Source organism: Chiloscyllium plagiosum, unplaced genomic scaffold (assembly GCF_037043375.1).
Source record: "Chiloscyllium plagiosum isolate Xiang-an unplaced genomic scaffold, Cpla_swu_hap1 HiC_scaffold_32, whole genome shotgun sequence".
NCBI lineage: Eukaryota > Metazoa > Chordata > Chondrichthyes > Orectolobiformes > Hemiscylliidae > Chiloscyllium > Chiloscyllium plagiosum.
Genome location: NW_028270170.1, coordinates 29,955,206 through 29,971,010, shown reverse-complemented (window position 1 = coordinate 29,971,010; position 15,805 = coordinate 29,955,206). Strand labels below are relative to the sequence as shown.

General features: G+C 40.1%; 1 protein-coding gene across 2 annotated transcripts in view; it reads right to left on the bottom strand.

The window, feature by feature from the left end:
• Positions 1–11,801, bottom strand: part of spop (speckle type BTB/POZ protein) — a 125,472-nt gene extending 113,671 nt beyond the window's left edge. The window contains exon 1 of one of the 2 annotated variants that reach the window (XM_043675190.2): positions 11,680–11,801. The gene's annotated coding sequence lies outside the window, so the exon portion shown is untranslated. Of the gene's footprint in view, positions 1–11,295; positions 11,317–11,679 lie in introns of those variants that run through there. The other variant, XM_087977885.1, reaches the window with a different exon arrangement.
• Positions 11,802–15,805: the final 4,004 nt, after the last annotated feature.

Here is a 15,805-nt window from a genome sequence, read left to right as displayed (position 1 = left end):
ACAAAGTCAATTTTCATCTACCATATATATTTGTATAAAGGTTGAGTTTCTAACTCAAGAAAATCAAAAAAATAGGGAATTAATATATAAGGGGTCAAAATCCACTCTCTCCTAACACCGTTATCCAACAGTTGCCAAGCCAGTGTCTATTCCTGACAAGTCTGCCTCCCAAAGCACAGAAAAGGAACAAAAAATTTGATTTATTTCAAATGCAAAATCTTCCGTGTTCTCCACAAACCATCCAGGGCTGACTTTGAAATTTGCAATGCCTAATTATCTAGCCTGTTTCAGGGTGAAGATTCAAATAGACCTGCAAGAAACAGAGCACAGATATTTTATGCAACTTAGGCTTTCTTGATCTATGTCTTTTACTACACCAAAATCCAAATTATGCAACAATCGACACCGACAACACAACCCAAACTTCAGTCACTCTACCAAACCCCATTACATCCTCATGCCTGAATAAAAATTCTCATCCTCATTTTCTCATCTCCATGTCTTGTCATAACTAGGACCCGTGGACACAGCCTTAGAATTAGAGGGGGTAAATTCAAAACAGAAATGCGGAGACATTTCTTCAGCCAGAGAGCGGTGGGCCTGTGGAATTCATTGCCGCAGAGTGCAGTGGAGGCTGGGACGCTAAATGTCTTCAAGGCAGAAATTGATAATTCCTTGTGACATAAAGAATTTAAGGGCTACGGGGAGTTGAAATGCCCATCAGCCATGATTGAATGGCGGAGTGGACTCGATGGGCCGAATGGCCTTACTTCCGCTCCTATGTCTTATGGTCTTATAACCTATTATAACCTGGAACATCACCCTTCCTCAGCTTTGTAAAATATGTGCATTTATGCTGTTTGGACACTACAAAACAATTCCCAAGCAGTGAATGACTTCTGAAATGTAGCCACCATTGCTTTGTAAGCAAAGTAGCACAACTAGGGCACAATAAGACAAAAATATAAACTGATCTTTTTTTTAAAAAAAATAGTGGTTACAGAGATATTAATTTTGCTGGGACAACGGAACCCCTCGCTTCATCTTCCAAACATTTTGTAGGATCTTTTACATCAAGCTGAATTGGGAGACTGTGTTTAGCAAATAATCTGGAAAACAGCAACTCTGACAACAGAGATCTTCCGTAGTTCTACACTGAAGTGAGAACCAAGATTGCAACCCTAAACAAAGAGTGGAACTTGAATCTACAACATTTTGATTCATAAGACACAGTGCCAACCACTAAAAAAAAGTTAAGATCATAAAGCATCCTTCTGCATAAGGCATACCATGGTCATTTAGTTCAGTCTTTCATTTTTCAAGCGTAAAGCAATTATAATCAAGACAGTGAATGAACAGGTCAGTATGTGGAAGTGCTTAAAAAGTGAAATCACTAAACAAATATTTTTGCAAAGTGCATTTCTAAAGATGCATGTCACAGAACCATTTATTGAAACTCTTACCTATAGGAACAGCTCAATTTTGACTCTGGTTGCTCCTTTAGTCAATCTCAATATAAAGTATTTGCACAAAATTTCAACTTTAAAATCATTGTGGAAATAAGTTACCAAAGCCAGTAGCTTGTTCAGCAGCTGCAAAATATCTAGGCAGATTCTCAACAAACTGCTGTCCAGATCAACACAACATGGCACTGCCAAATGTTTTGGCTACTTCAGTCAGCAAATTTGACTTTTCCTTGCAGGGTAATGCACTGCATGCTGAATTAAGGATGGAAACTAGCTAGAATAGATATAACATCCATGGACAAATTTGAAGGTGGCGCCAACAAATATGCAATATTTTGAGATTTCTGCCTAAATTTCTTCCTTAATTCTAAAAGGCGATCCAGTATTTTTAGAGGGCAAATTAGGTTAAAGATTAAGGTTTATTGACGAAGGAAAAGCTTGAGTCAAGAGAAAGCTCAAATTATTAAAAATGAAAAGTAATAGTTCCCAAAGATATTTGAAAAGGGAAAAAAATGCTCAAGTGAACATCGGTCCTGTAGAAAGCAAACCTGGGAAATTAGTCATTGAAAACAGGAAAGCCAGAAAAGTTAGCTATTTGGCATCAATCTTCACTGTGGAAGATACAAGAAACATCCCAAAAACAGATATAGATCAGGAAATGGAAGTGAGGAAAATTAGAAGTGATATAGGCAAGTTGTTGGAGCTGGACTGACAAGTCGCTAGGTCTTGATGGACATCATCCAAGCCTGTTAAAAGAAGTGGCGGCTCAGAGTTGATTGATCAATATCGGTTTTAACATTTCCAAAAGTTCTCTAGATTTAGGAAATGTTCTATCACCTAACAAAACAGTGAATTAACTCTTTTTAAATAAAGGAAGGGGTGGTTAGCTGAAAGCAGGAAAGCAGGCCAGTTAGCTTAACTTTTTATTATTCATGGAACGTGGGCAGCAATGGCTCAGCCAGCATTTACTGCTCATCCCTGATTGCCCTTAAGATGGTGGTGAATAGTCGTCTTCAACTGCTGCAGTCCACTTTCCGTTGATAGACCCACAATGCTGTCAAGGAGGGAGCTCCAGGAGCCAGGACACTGAAGGAATGGCAAACTATCTCCAAGTCAGGATGGTAAGCAATTTGGAGGGGAATTTGCTAGAGGTGATGTTCCCACATATCTGCTATCTTTGTCCTTCTAGACTGTAATAGTTTGGGGTAATAGTAGGTGCTGTTTAAGGAGCCTTGGTAAATTTCTGCAGTGCATCGTGTAGTTGGTACACCCTGCTGCTAATGAGTGATGGTGGTGATGGGATTGAACGTTGTGAATGTGCTTCGAGTGTTGTCAGAGTTGCAATTATCCCAGAAAGTGAGGAGTAGTTCACTACATGTCAGACTTGGGTCTGGTAGATGGTGGACAGGTTTGGAGGAATCCTGAGGGGAGTTACTCACTGCAAGATTCCTGGCTTCTATCCTATTTAATCAGGATATGTAAATGTCTAGCTGCATTCAGTATCTGATCAATGGATGTTGACTAGAATGTTGATCTTTCATAAGCAAGGTGTTAGAAACTATTGTTAAAAAGTTATTCCAGCAGGTCACTTCGAAGCATTTAAGTTAATAAAGCAGGATCAGGCTTTGTGAAAGCAAAGTGTTTATCAAACGTATTTATTAAAGTTATTTGAGGAAGTAGCATGTTATGGAATAAATAGGGAACCAGTATGGATGTACAGTACCTGGACTTACAGTCATAGAGATGTACAGCACAGAAACAGATCCTTCAGTCCAACTCGTCCATGCCGACCAGATATCCTAACCTAATCTAGTCCCATTTGCTAGCACGTGGCTCATATCTCTCTAAATCCTTCCTATTCATACACCCATCCAGAGGTCTTAAATGCTGTAAATGATACCAGCCTCCACCACTTCCTCTGGCACTCATTCCATACACTCATCACCCTGTGTGTAAAAAAAGTTGCCTCTTAGGTCATTTTTACATCTTTCCCCTCTCACCCTCCTAGCCCTCTAGTTGGGGACACCCCCACCCCAAAGAAAAGGCTTGTCTATTTACCCTATCTATGCCACTCATGATTTTATAAACCTCAAAAAGGTCACTCCTCAGCCTTCAACGATCCAGGGGAAAACAGCCCCAGCCTATTCAGCCTCTCCCTATAGCTCAAATCCTCTAACCCTGGCAACATCTTTGTAAATCTTTTCTGAACCCTTTCAAAATCTCACAGTATCCTTCCAACAGGAAGGAGACGAGAATTGCATGCAGTTTTCCAAAAGTGGCCTAACCAATGCCCTGGACAGCCCTCCCAATTCCTATACTCAATGATCTGACCAATAAAGGCTGGCATACCAAACGCCTTCTTGACTATCCTATCTACCTGCGACTCTGCTTTCAAGGAACTAAGAATCTGCTCTCCAAAGTCTCTTTGTTCAGCAAAACTTTCCAGGACCTTACCATTAAAAGGTGTGCAAGTCCTGCTCTAACATGCTTTTCCAAAATACAGCACCTCACATTTATCCAAATTAAACTCCATCTGCCACTCCTCAGCCCACTGGCCTATTTGATCGAGATCCTGGTAATCGGCAAGGTAACCTTCTTCGCTGTCCACTGCATCACCAATTCTGGTGTCATCTGCAAACTTACTACTTTACCTTTTATGCTCACATCCAAATTTAGATAAATGACAAAAAGCAGTGGACCAGCACCAATCCTTGTGGCACACCATTGGTTCTAGAAGGTATGTGATAAATGCTATATCAAAAATAACTGCAGAAAATTGTAAAAGATGTCCCAAGTTGCTTGTTGCAAGGACTCGTGCTGGGCCTCATCTTTTTACAGTTTTTATAAATGGCTTGGTTAACAGGACCAAACAAATGGTTACTAAAATTTGCTGATGACACCAAAATAAGCCAGTTGTGAGCAGGACTCAAAGAAATAAAGGGATATAGGTTATGTGAGTGGACAAAGATTTGGCAAAAGAGTATAATGTTGTAAAATATGGAACATTTCATTTTGGCATAAAGAATAAGAAAAACAGTATCCAAATGGTTAGAGATAGCAAAGGCCAGAGATGCAAGGAGATTGGAGTTTCCAGGTGCATTAATCATAAAAGGTTGAACCTCATGCTAACAAGTTAATAGGATGTTAACATTTATTGCAAGGGGGACTGAATACTAAAATAGGGTGGTTTTGCTTTAGATATATGGGTTGTTTGTGAGACCACATGCGGACTACCACATTTAGTCTTGGTTTCCTATTTAACGTGTAAATAAATGTACTGGATACATTTCAGAAAATATTTTGCAGACTAACACCTGGAATGGGTAGGGTATCTTGTGAAGATAGTTTTGACAAGTTAGGTTTGCATCTACTGGAGCTTAGAAAGGTGAAAGGCAGACGGAACAGGATTAGGCTGCTCCTTATTTGTATGTTCACATTTACTCTACTGGGCAGTGGATAAACACACAGCATTTCTGTATCCATACCTGCTAAACCAAGCATACAGGGGAAAACTGGCCTGAAAATTATTATTTTGAACATCACAATGTGGTGATGCCAATTCATAAGGGCAATACTCAATGATGGCAGCAAAATTCCCAGAGTTCCCATTTATGGAGCAAAAAATTAAATTACAATTTTGATAAACATAGGATTCCAAAAAGGTCTTTCAATCACAAGTGCAAAGAAGGGAAAGACTAAGTTGCTAATGCAGGTATATGAGCAAATTAAAATTTCAAATCAGAGAACTGGTCAGTATCAGATTGTGTCAGATCTGGGTTTCTTTGGGTTACAATTTGCATTAATTTATAGCACCCTTCTGTATCTGGACATTAACGTATAATGTTTTTGCTGCTAAGTTCCCCAGGTTGGTGCAGCAGCTTGTTCACAGCATCTACTTCACAAACTTTCCAGCTATATATGTTAAAAATAATGAGAGTTCTGTATTACCAGTTTGAGAGATGAAGTGTGAATGCCTTTTAGTTATATCATTAAAGTGACTTACACCCTTCGACCTTTCTCACCCAAATTACAATGTCCTTAAAATAGACTGCATCACAGTCATGAGAAAAAAAAGTCAATGTAAGGATATCATAGCTCCAAAAAAAACAACTGAATGCAGATTCGATCCTAAGATTGATTCAGTTGGCACATTTGTGGTTGAGAATGTCATTTGAACTTCTTAATTAGATTATATAATCATATTAAACATAAAAAGTAATGTTACCACCCTATCAACCACAGCATAAAATAATCTTAAATTTAATCTACCCGTACTTATAATCAAGTAATTTCAACCCTAGAATAAATTTCTCTCCCCTTCAATCTTGCATATGACAAATTTTCTCTCAGAATCCCAGCTGACTGCAAGTACAGATTACTGCAGCACTTGTTATAGACCAGTACAATAGAGTTATTATTCAGAGGAAAATACATGTAGTACACTGGGAATTCTTTTGAAGGGGTGAAGATTCTGAAAAATTGACACCAGCAAACTCACCATAACACCTTAAAAAAAATACTTAATCACCATGTCCAGGGAATTAATTAGCGCTGAAAATCTGTTGCTGGAAAAGCGCAGCAGGTCAGGCAGCATCCAAGGAACAGGAGAATCGACATTTCAGGCATAAGCCCTTTCAGGCATAAGGCACACTTTCCTCATTCCTGAAGAAGGGCTTATGCCCAAAATGTCGATTCTCCTGTTCCTTGGATGCTGCCTGACCTGCTGCACTTTTCCAGCAACACATTTTCAGCTCTTATCTCCAGCATCTGCAGTCCTCACTTTCTCCAGGGAATTAATTATGCCTGCATTTCTATACTTTCTTTTAAAAGAAAAACAGTACTTTCAATTCAAAGCTGATCAATTATCTGACTCATTTTCCAACACTACTCAGGTTATGTTGAAAAAAGGTATATTGGTATATATAAAACAGCTGTCACGCCAATGTCGAGAAGACAGCTACGATAAGGTAAAAAGATGATTTATTTATGATGGCAAGTATATGAAGTTGCATTGGAGTCAAGGAGAGCTTCCTTTCTTCTCATCATAACCAACAGCCAAATGCCTAAGAACTTGAACACAACAATGACAACGAGCTTGCACATTAAGGTTGACAGGACACAAGTATACACACATTAACCAGTCAGATTAAATGCTGTACTCTCTCAAAATATTTAACTTTTACATCTTTATTGTATGTACACTTTTGCCAAATCAACATGTTTTAAGAATATTGATATAATCAAAATTTGTATTCTGGTCTATATTTTTGAAGCAATAAGTACAGATAATTATGGGTTTCGGAACTAATTTAAAGGTAAAAACCAAGGGTATTTATTAAAATCATAGAGACATATCAGTACTTAATGTTATCCTGCTATTACACTGAGCCCTCTCAATGCCAAGTCTGGCCATCATATAGAAGATTTACCATCAGGGCTCCAATAGTCAAATAAAATGCATGTTCTTATGGTTTTGAGTGTGGTGCATGATATGGTTACTATGTTACCACAATGTTTCTAATGCTGTTCTCCTTGAAGGGAGCTCTCAATTTCTTACATACATTTGTTTAAGAGAGTGATTCAATGTCTTGTTTAAACTGATGACTTAACTTAAAAATGGCCACTGCTAGCAAAAAGGTTATTGAAGCCTGTCAAAGTTTGCACTAGTGTTAAATGATGGAGGGTGACATTGTCATCAAAAGGCAGATCTTCCATCAGACATTGCATTTCATGTTTTGGAACTTGGTACATAATATTGAAAAATTGTCTAACGTACAAGGAATAATCCACCTTAAACATAAGAGGAAGCACAGAAGAATATACCAAAGGGTAGTGATGCCAAAACACATCATTCTTTTGATACCTTAAGTTTCGATTCATCACATTGATTATTGAGCTGGATTACAGTCTGTTTCAATACAGATCAAACTGGCACACCACACAGAAAAGAATGGTTGCTAGACATTACACACAGGTTTTGTTATACAAAACCAGTCCATTGGATAAATTATCCCGTGACAATCAGCAAAACAACCACATTCAGCTCAAAAGACTAACAAGACATAGGATAGTAGAAAACAAATATTAAACACAAAGTCAGGCCAGTCAAATCAATTCAAATCTCACTGTTACATAACAGCAACAGCTGTACTACCTAGAACTAACATGAATGGACAAACTTGCATTACATAACTATCTGCCACAACTGGGAAGACAAAAAAATACTCTCACCCCGAGAGGAAGCTAAATCATCATGGTAAAATAACATCACTGAAATACAGAAACCCCCAGTTGCTTCGTCATCAAGAGAACTAGAAGATGCTTCAACACCACTGATTTTAAGCATGGTAGATTTATAAACTAAACATCAATATTCCCAGCTGAAAAAAAATGTGACTCAGAGGAGACAATACGTGACAGATGTGCCATGTTGGGAAGTCAAACAGCATTGGCAAAAAGGAAAGAAAAGCAGCAAGAGGGAAAGCAATAATCTAAAGACTTCTTCATCTGGCCACTTCCATCATATTTGTGAAGTACGGTAGCAACAATTGAACATTCAAACATTCTCCATGCTGCAGCATGGCAATATTCCTGAACTGGTTTGGAATTTAAACCATCATTAATAATGATAAATGATTGCTACATCCTTAACAGACTGACTCATACTCTGATAAATCCACTGGACATTACAAAATGTTGTTGATGTGACCCCAAACAGCGATTGTGATTGACAGGCTGTTCCCCCCAATAGCAAGTAACATAGCCAGTCCAATCCTATTTTTGATCACAAGTCACAGAGACTTTGCAGCAAGACATCAGTCAGGTACAGAAACCTAATGGACCAGCTATCTTAGCACAAACCAGGAACTAAATCCAGAATTCTCTTTTTCTCTTTGAAGTAAGGTCATACTGGGCAGTGCATTTATCACTGAATCACATGGGAGACAAACCTCACATTTTAAGCAACGGTTCTAAGTGGATTTTAAATGTAATCATGAATCAATGGTTTTATATGCAATGCTTCATTGTTTATAAGAAAAACAAAGTCAAGGCTCTCTAAAACATTAAGTGCTTATGTCAGTGTTCATAATTCTGTATAAAATCTAATATTTTAAATTAGCACAGAATCAAGGATATTAAACCATTCAAAATGCAGTTGGATACTAGGCAATGGCAACAGGAGAGGAATGAAATTTTCTGGAACAAGTGATCCTTCCTTATTCACTGTTCTTCAGTTTCTATATTTAAAAGAAAAACACTCTCAGGCAGGACAAAGAAAAAGGAAATCGATAACCAATGCTTTGAAAGTGACAGATTATTACCATCCAATCATGTGGTTTCACCTTCTACAAAAATTAAAGCTTCCATAATATAGTGGCATTCCTTTTCTCATTCCAATATTAGACTGGTGATAAAATGGCAGCTAGTGACTAGTGAAGATCTGCAGGAGTCAGTGTTGGGACTACAACAATAAACATTTTACATTAACGAAGGAATGAGGGCATTGTTACTAAATTTTGCAGATGACACAAAGCTAGGTGGAGGGACAGGTAGTGTTGAGGAAGCAGGAAAGCTGCAGAATGACTTGGACAGGCTAGGAGAATGGGCAAAAAATGGCAGATGGAATAAAGTGTAGGATAGTGTCAGGCCATGCACTCTGGTAGGAAGAATTATATTTATTTTGTAAACTGGGAAGGCTTCACAGGAACTTGGGAGTCCTCGTACAATATTCTCTCAAGGTTAACATGCAGGTTCAGCTGGCAATTAGGAAAGCAAATATAATGTTAGCATGAACTTTGAGAGGACTACAATACAACAGCAGGAACTGCCGTGGCTGTTTAAGGAAATATTGAGAAGCTTTTGCCCCCATATCGAAGGAATGATGTGCTTGCACTGGATGCAGTCTAGAGGAGGTTTACAAGAATGATCCTAGAGATGCAAGACTTTTGATATATGAAGAATGGTTGAGGTGTGTGGATCTGTATTTGATGGAGCTTAGCGGGTAAGAATGTGGAGAAATCTCAATAAAACTTAGAATACTGATGGGCCTGGATAGAGTGAATGTGGAGAAGACGTTTCCCCACTAGAAGAGACTAGGACCTGAGGGCACAGCTTCAAGACTGAAGGAGAGCCTTGAGATGAGGAGGAATTTCTTCAGCAAGAGGGTGTTAAATCAGTGGCACTCAAAGCTACAGAAGGCTATGGAGGCCAAGTCATTGATTTATTTAAGACAAGGTAGAAACATTCTTGATTAGTAAGAGGACCAAAAGATTATGAGGAGAAGGCAGGAGAATGGGGTTGAGAAATGTATCAGCAATGACCAAATGGTGGAACAGATGTAATAAGCTAAATGGCTTAATTCTGTTCCTATGCCTTATGGTCTGATAATTTCTATTAGTTTCCAAATCTCATATATACTGTTGATATTCATCACAAATAACAAGGTAAAGCTGCTTATATTCACCTAAATTTAATACTTGGCCAGAATTTTTTTTCTTAGGAATCGTGGAGAATATGATCAATTCCCAAAAAATGGCTGACCAGGACTCAACAAGTGAGTTTGAGCAGAAACAACATTCATCGAAACACTCAGCTCAGAATCTCAAAAGCATCAGGCGCTGCAAAAGCAGCAGACGAAATCACTTCATCTTACATAAGAGTACCCAGTGTTACTTTTGTTCCAACTCAGTAACAGAGTATAAAAAAAATAGCATGAAGACAGCAACCAAACAAAGTGTGATTTATTTTCAGAACTGCATTAGGTGAAACTTAAAAAGTGAACTATTTTGGCTCAGAGACAAAAGTTTCAGATAGAAAGAGTAAGAATAAGAGTGGGGAATGATGGAAAAAAGGTATATTGATTTTTAAAATTGAATTACTTTTAACAGAAATACTTCACACCAATAAAGAATTGCAGTATATTTAATATCAGAGGAGGGATGGTTTAGCTCAAATTCAACCATTCACTGCAATGAAGATGCTTGCAAATCTAACATATAAGTGGAAGTGCTGTATCTGACAACTGAGAAGTTCCAAAGTCAGGAGTCTTTGCTGTGTGAAAACATCCATTTATATATTTAAAAAACTGGTCTATCTCTCTCAATATTGTTTGCCAGGCAGAAGCTGTCCTGTATTCACACTCTTACCTCCTAAGATTTTTCACAGCTTGTCACCAGGTCAACCCTCACTCTTCACATATTTTGCTGTCCCCCTCCTCAACAAGTCTTATAAATCTAACAATCATAAAAATACTCTGATAACACAATTTCACAAATGACTTTGTAATGTTACACTCGGAAATAATAGCACAGCAGCAATCATTTCCTTAACAGCTACAAGTATTACATCAACACTACTGCATAAGCCAAGGCCTGCCAAATCCTCTGCCTCAGTTCATCCATCCTTACCATTTCCCAAGAATCTAGTAAATTGCAGAGGGGTACAGTTATATGACTGCAACTGACCAGCAAGATTACAATTAGAAAGTGACAGCCCTAACAGTGGCCATGAACTCAAGGCTGAAAGTAACAGGACACCAATTGTCAATGTGGAGGCTCAAAGTGAAACTCACCAGGTTTTTTTTGGTAGATAGAAGGCAAAGAAAGACCCTTGCATTCCTACAGTTAAAACCATCTGGAACTATGATGGGGAGCTGCTGTGACATCACAGGAGTGACCTCAGGAGTCACAGGAAGGATTCACCATCCCCAATTCGAGTAAAAAAAACTGCGTCAAATGCACTTCAAACAACAATGGCGAGACAAGCAGGGCGACTTAGTATCACCAGACAAAACTTTGTACCATCAACTCAGGGGAAGCCCCCTACTTACCCCAAACCCTCAGGGATTTAAACCAACTAGACAGACGCTGAAGTGCTGCCGTTCATCTTTTGCTTTTTGAAAAAAGAAAGAGGCAAATAAATCTACTTTTGAAAACAAAAATCTCTGCATTGGCAGAAAACGCTTCCAACTCCGATCCAGTCACCGCCCGGTGTCCGGGAGACAGGGAGCGGTGGAGGTGGGATTTGGGTCGGATTCAGCGACGAGCTGAAAGTTTATGAGGGATGAAGGTTGTCGGCGCGGCCTGCGGGACTGCAGCAGCCTGCGGGAGGGGGAGGCGACATCCCAGCCCCTTCACTGCCGCTGCCTAACCCACCCCCGTCACTTCATCTGCTTCCTTATTCCCTCTTTTTAAAAAAGGAAACAAACAATTACCTGTTTTCGTCCGACCTTGTTCTCGCCGACAGTCTCCAGCAGTATTGCTGCGCTCTCCGCCACTACCACCATCCCCCTTCCCTCCTCCTCCTCTCACCGCAACCGGGACTCGACGAGTTAAACCAGCGGCTCAACTCCCATCCGGGCCTCGCACTGCTCCCTCCGCCCCCCCCCCCCCCAACACGCCGGAAATGACGTCGCGCGCACCGGCTCAGCCAGTCGCATTGGCATCAAGCGCATGCGTACTGTCGTCGGTGTGCACTTTGAAAGGAGGGGCCGCCATCATTAATACAGGCAGAAAGTAACGCTGCAAATCAAGCGAAGTTGCAAATTTCATGGGCTTTCACAATGTTGCATGTGTTTACACAAAATAGTTGTTCGCAACAGAGGTGATATAGGATCGCAGATGCAGTTTCAAATGAAGACCATTCCGCCCACTGTGTCCAACTTCTCCAATCTATCTTCACAACATCTATTTCCCAGAAACATTCTCATAAACCTCCTCTGTACTCTCTCCAATGTCTTCACACTTTTCTTACAGTTTGGAAGCAGAGTACACATTACTTCAGCTGATATCTTATAAAAACAGAAAAAGCTGGCGAACAGCACTCTGGCAGCATCAGTAAAGAGAAAAATAGTTAACATTTTGAGTCGAGTGACCTTCAGAGCTGAAAACAGCTGGGAAATATATGCTGATGACGGTAGGGGATTGGTGACCCAGTAAATAAGTAGAATATGTGGAAACAGTGCCTAGAGAGGGGAGAAAAAGGACACATGGGAACAGGAGTACGCCGTGCAGGCCCTCAATTCTGCTCCGCCATTCAATTATGGTTGATTCATGATTAACCTGTATCCCTACTTCATATACTATCTTGGACCCATATCGCTTAATGTCCTGACTGAATAAAAAATTGTCTCAGATTTAAATTTAACAGTTCAATTATCATTGACTGCCATTTCAGGAAGAGTGTTCCAAACCTCCATTGTTCAAGTTAAAGTACTTTCTAACATCTCTCCTATATGGCCTGACCCTCGTTCTTTTCCTGATGAAGGCTCTATTCCTGATGAAGGGCTTTTGCCCGAAACGTCGATTTTCCTGCTCCTCGGTTGCTGCCTGAACTGCTGTGCTTTTCCAGCACCACTCTAATCTAGAATCTCGTTCTTAGACCATACTCCCTGGTTGTAGAATCTTCAAACTGTTGAAATATTTCATCTTTATCTAACCTGAGTTTCCCTGTTGATATCCTGAAGACCTCGGTTAGATCACTCCCTAACTTTCTAAATTCTAGAGTATAAAGGCCTAATTTATCTAATTTCTCCTCATAACTTAAACACTTATGTCTGGGTATCATCCTTGTACCCCCTCCAGATTTCAAAAAAACATTGTTCCTAAGGTGTCATGTCCAGATCTGCTCTCTGTGCCAGAAAGTTTGGTTTCAGACATTTTGTCACTATACTAGGTAGTATCATCAATGAGCCTCCAGAAAAGAACTGGTGGTATGGCCCACTTTTTATTTATGTGTTTCAGGCTCCTTGGGTTGGTGATGTCATTACCTGTAGTGATGTCAGTTCTGTTTTGATGTCATTTCCTGTTCTTTTTCTTGGGGGGGGATGGATGGGAGATGGGATCCAAGTTAACATCTTTGTTGATAGAGTTCCAGTTGGAGTGCCATGCTTCCAGGAATTAAATTAGATTAGATTCCCTACAGTGTGGAAACAGCCCTTCGGCCCAACCAGTCCACACCAACCCTCCGAAGAGTAACCCACCCAGACCCATTTCCCTCTGAATGATGTACCAAACACTATGGGCAATTTCGCATGGCCAATTCACCTGGCCCGCACATCTTTGGATTGTGGGAGGAAACCCGCTCAGACACAGGGAGAATGTGCAAACTCCACACAGACAGTCACCCGAGGCTGGAATCGAACCTAGGACCCTGGTGCAGTGAGGCAGCAGTGCTAACCACCGAGTTATCTCGGTTTGGCTTGTCCTAGGATGGATGTGTTGTCCCAGTCGAAGTTGTGTCCTTCCTCAGCTGTGTGTAAAAATACTAGTGAGAGTGGGTCATGTCTTTTTGTGGCTGGTTGATGTTCATTTATTCTGGTGGCTACATTTCTGCCTGTTTGTCCATTGCAGCATTTGTTACAGTTCTTGCAAGGTATTTTTTAAATGACATTAGTTTTGCTTGTTGTCTGTATAGGGTCTTTCAAGTTTATTCGCTGCTGTTTTAGTGTGTTGGTGGATTTGTGGGCTACTATGGTGCCAAGGGGTCTGAGAAGTCTGGCAGCTGTTCCAAGATGTCTTTAATGTAGGGGAGAGTGGCTAGAGCTTCTGGACGTGTTATGTCTGCTTGTTTGGGTTTGTTTCTGAGAAATTGGTGAACTGTGTTCATTGAGTACCCATTCATTTTGAATACAGTCTATAGGTGATTTTCCTCAGCTCTTTGTAGTTCCTCTGTGCTGTAATGTGTGGTGGTTCATTGAAATAATGTTCTAGTTCAGCTCCATTTGTGAGTGTCGGGATGATTGCTTCTGTTGTTCAGTATTTGGTCCGTATGTGTTGTTTTCCTGTAGGTGCTGCTTTGAAGTTACCCATTGGCTGTTCGCTCTACTGTGACATCTAGGAATGGCAGCTTAGAGTCATAGAGATGTACAGCATGGAAATAGACCCTTCGGTCCAACTCGTCCATGCCAACCAGATATCCCAATTCACTCTAGTCTCACCTGCCAAAACCCAGCTCATATCCCTCCAAACTCTTCCTCTTCATATATCCATCCAGATGCCTTTTAAATGTTGCATTTGTACTAGCTTCCACACTTCCTCTGGCAGCTCAATCAATACACGTACTACCCTCTGCGTGAAAGAGTTGCCCCTTAGGTCTCTTTTATATCTTTCCCTTCTCACCCTAAACCCTTTCCCTCTAGTTCTGGACTCCCCCACTTCAGGGAAAAAACTTTGTCTATTTATCCTATCCATTCCCCTCATGATTTTATAAACCTCTATGAGATCACCCTCAGCCTCCAATGCTCCAGGAAAAACAGCCCTAGCTTATTCAACCTCTCCCTATAGCTCAAATCCACCAACCCTGGCAATATCCTTATAAATCTTTTCTGAACCCTTTCGAGTTTCACAACATCTTTCCGATTGGAAAGAGACCAGAAGGTGTATGTGTTTTTGGTTCTTCTAATAGTGTAGTTAGTGTTTCCTTGGCCAGGTTAATGTCGATAGATGTGAATGGGGCTGTTACATCAAAGGAGATCATAAAAGTTGGATCCATCTGGGTTCATTTATTGGATGTCGGTCTTATTTATTTCTTCAGATTTTTGAAGTTTTTTGAGTAGGGCTGTGCTTCGGTTCTCTAGTTGTGGAATTGGGTCTATTGCCACTTGTTGGTAAATATTGGTATCTGCAAGTAGTGCATTCGCTTTCTCAATGTAGTCTCTTTGATTTAAAATGACCGTCAAGCCAAAGACACATACACCAAACACCACCAACTTCATCAACAAGGACAATATATTCAAGCCAGAGGACCTATGCCTTACCACCCAATTCACCTTTAACAACAAAACCTATAGACAAACAAACAGAACACCCATGGGATCTCCATTATCAGGGTGGTTAGCAGAAGCAGTAATGCAGAGATTCAAACAAACAGCTCTGCCAACCATCCAACCCAAACTTTGGGTCCACTATATGGATGACACATTTGTCATCATCACTAAATGAAACAAATTAAAGGAAACCTTCAGGACCGTCAATAATACCCTTGTTGGCATAAAATTCACTAAAGAGGAGGAAAACACCAAAAACTGCTATTCGTAGATATCGCAGTAGAGGGAACAGCCAGTGGGGAACTTCAAACCAGTGTCTACAGGAAAACAATACATACAGACCAAATACTGAACAACATAAGCAATCATCCCGACACCCACAAACGGAGTTGAATTAGAACATTGTTTCAATGAGCCACCACACATTGCAGCACAGAGGAACTACAAAGAGCAGAGGAAAATCACTGAGACAGCGTATTCAAAAAGAACAGGTAACCAACGAACACAGTCCACCAACGTCTCAGTGACAAACCCAAACAAGCAGACAAAATGCTAGCCAATTACTTATCTATGT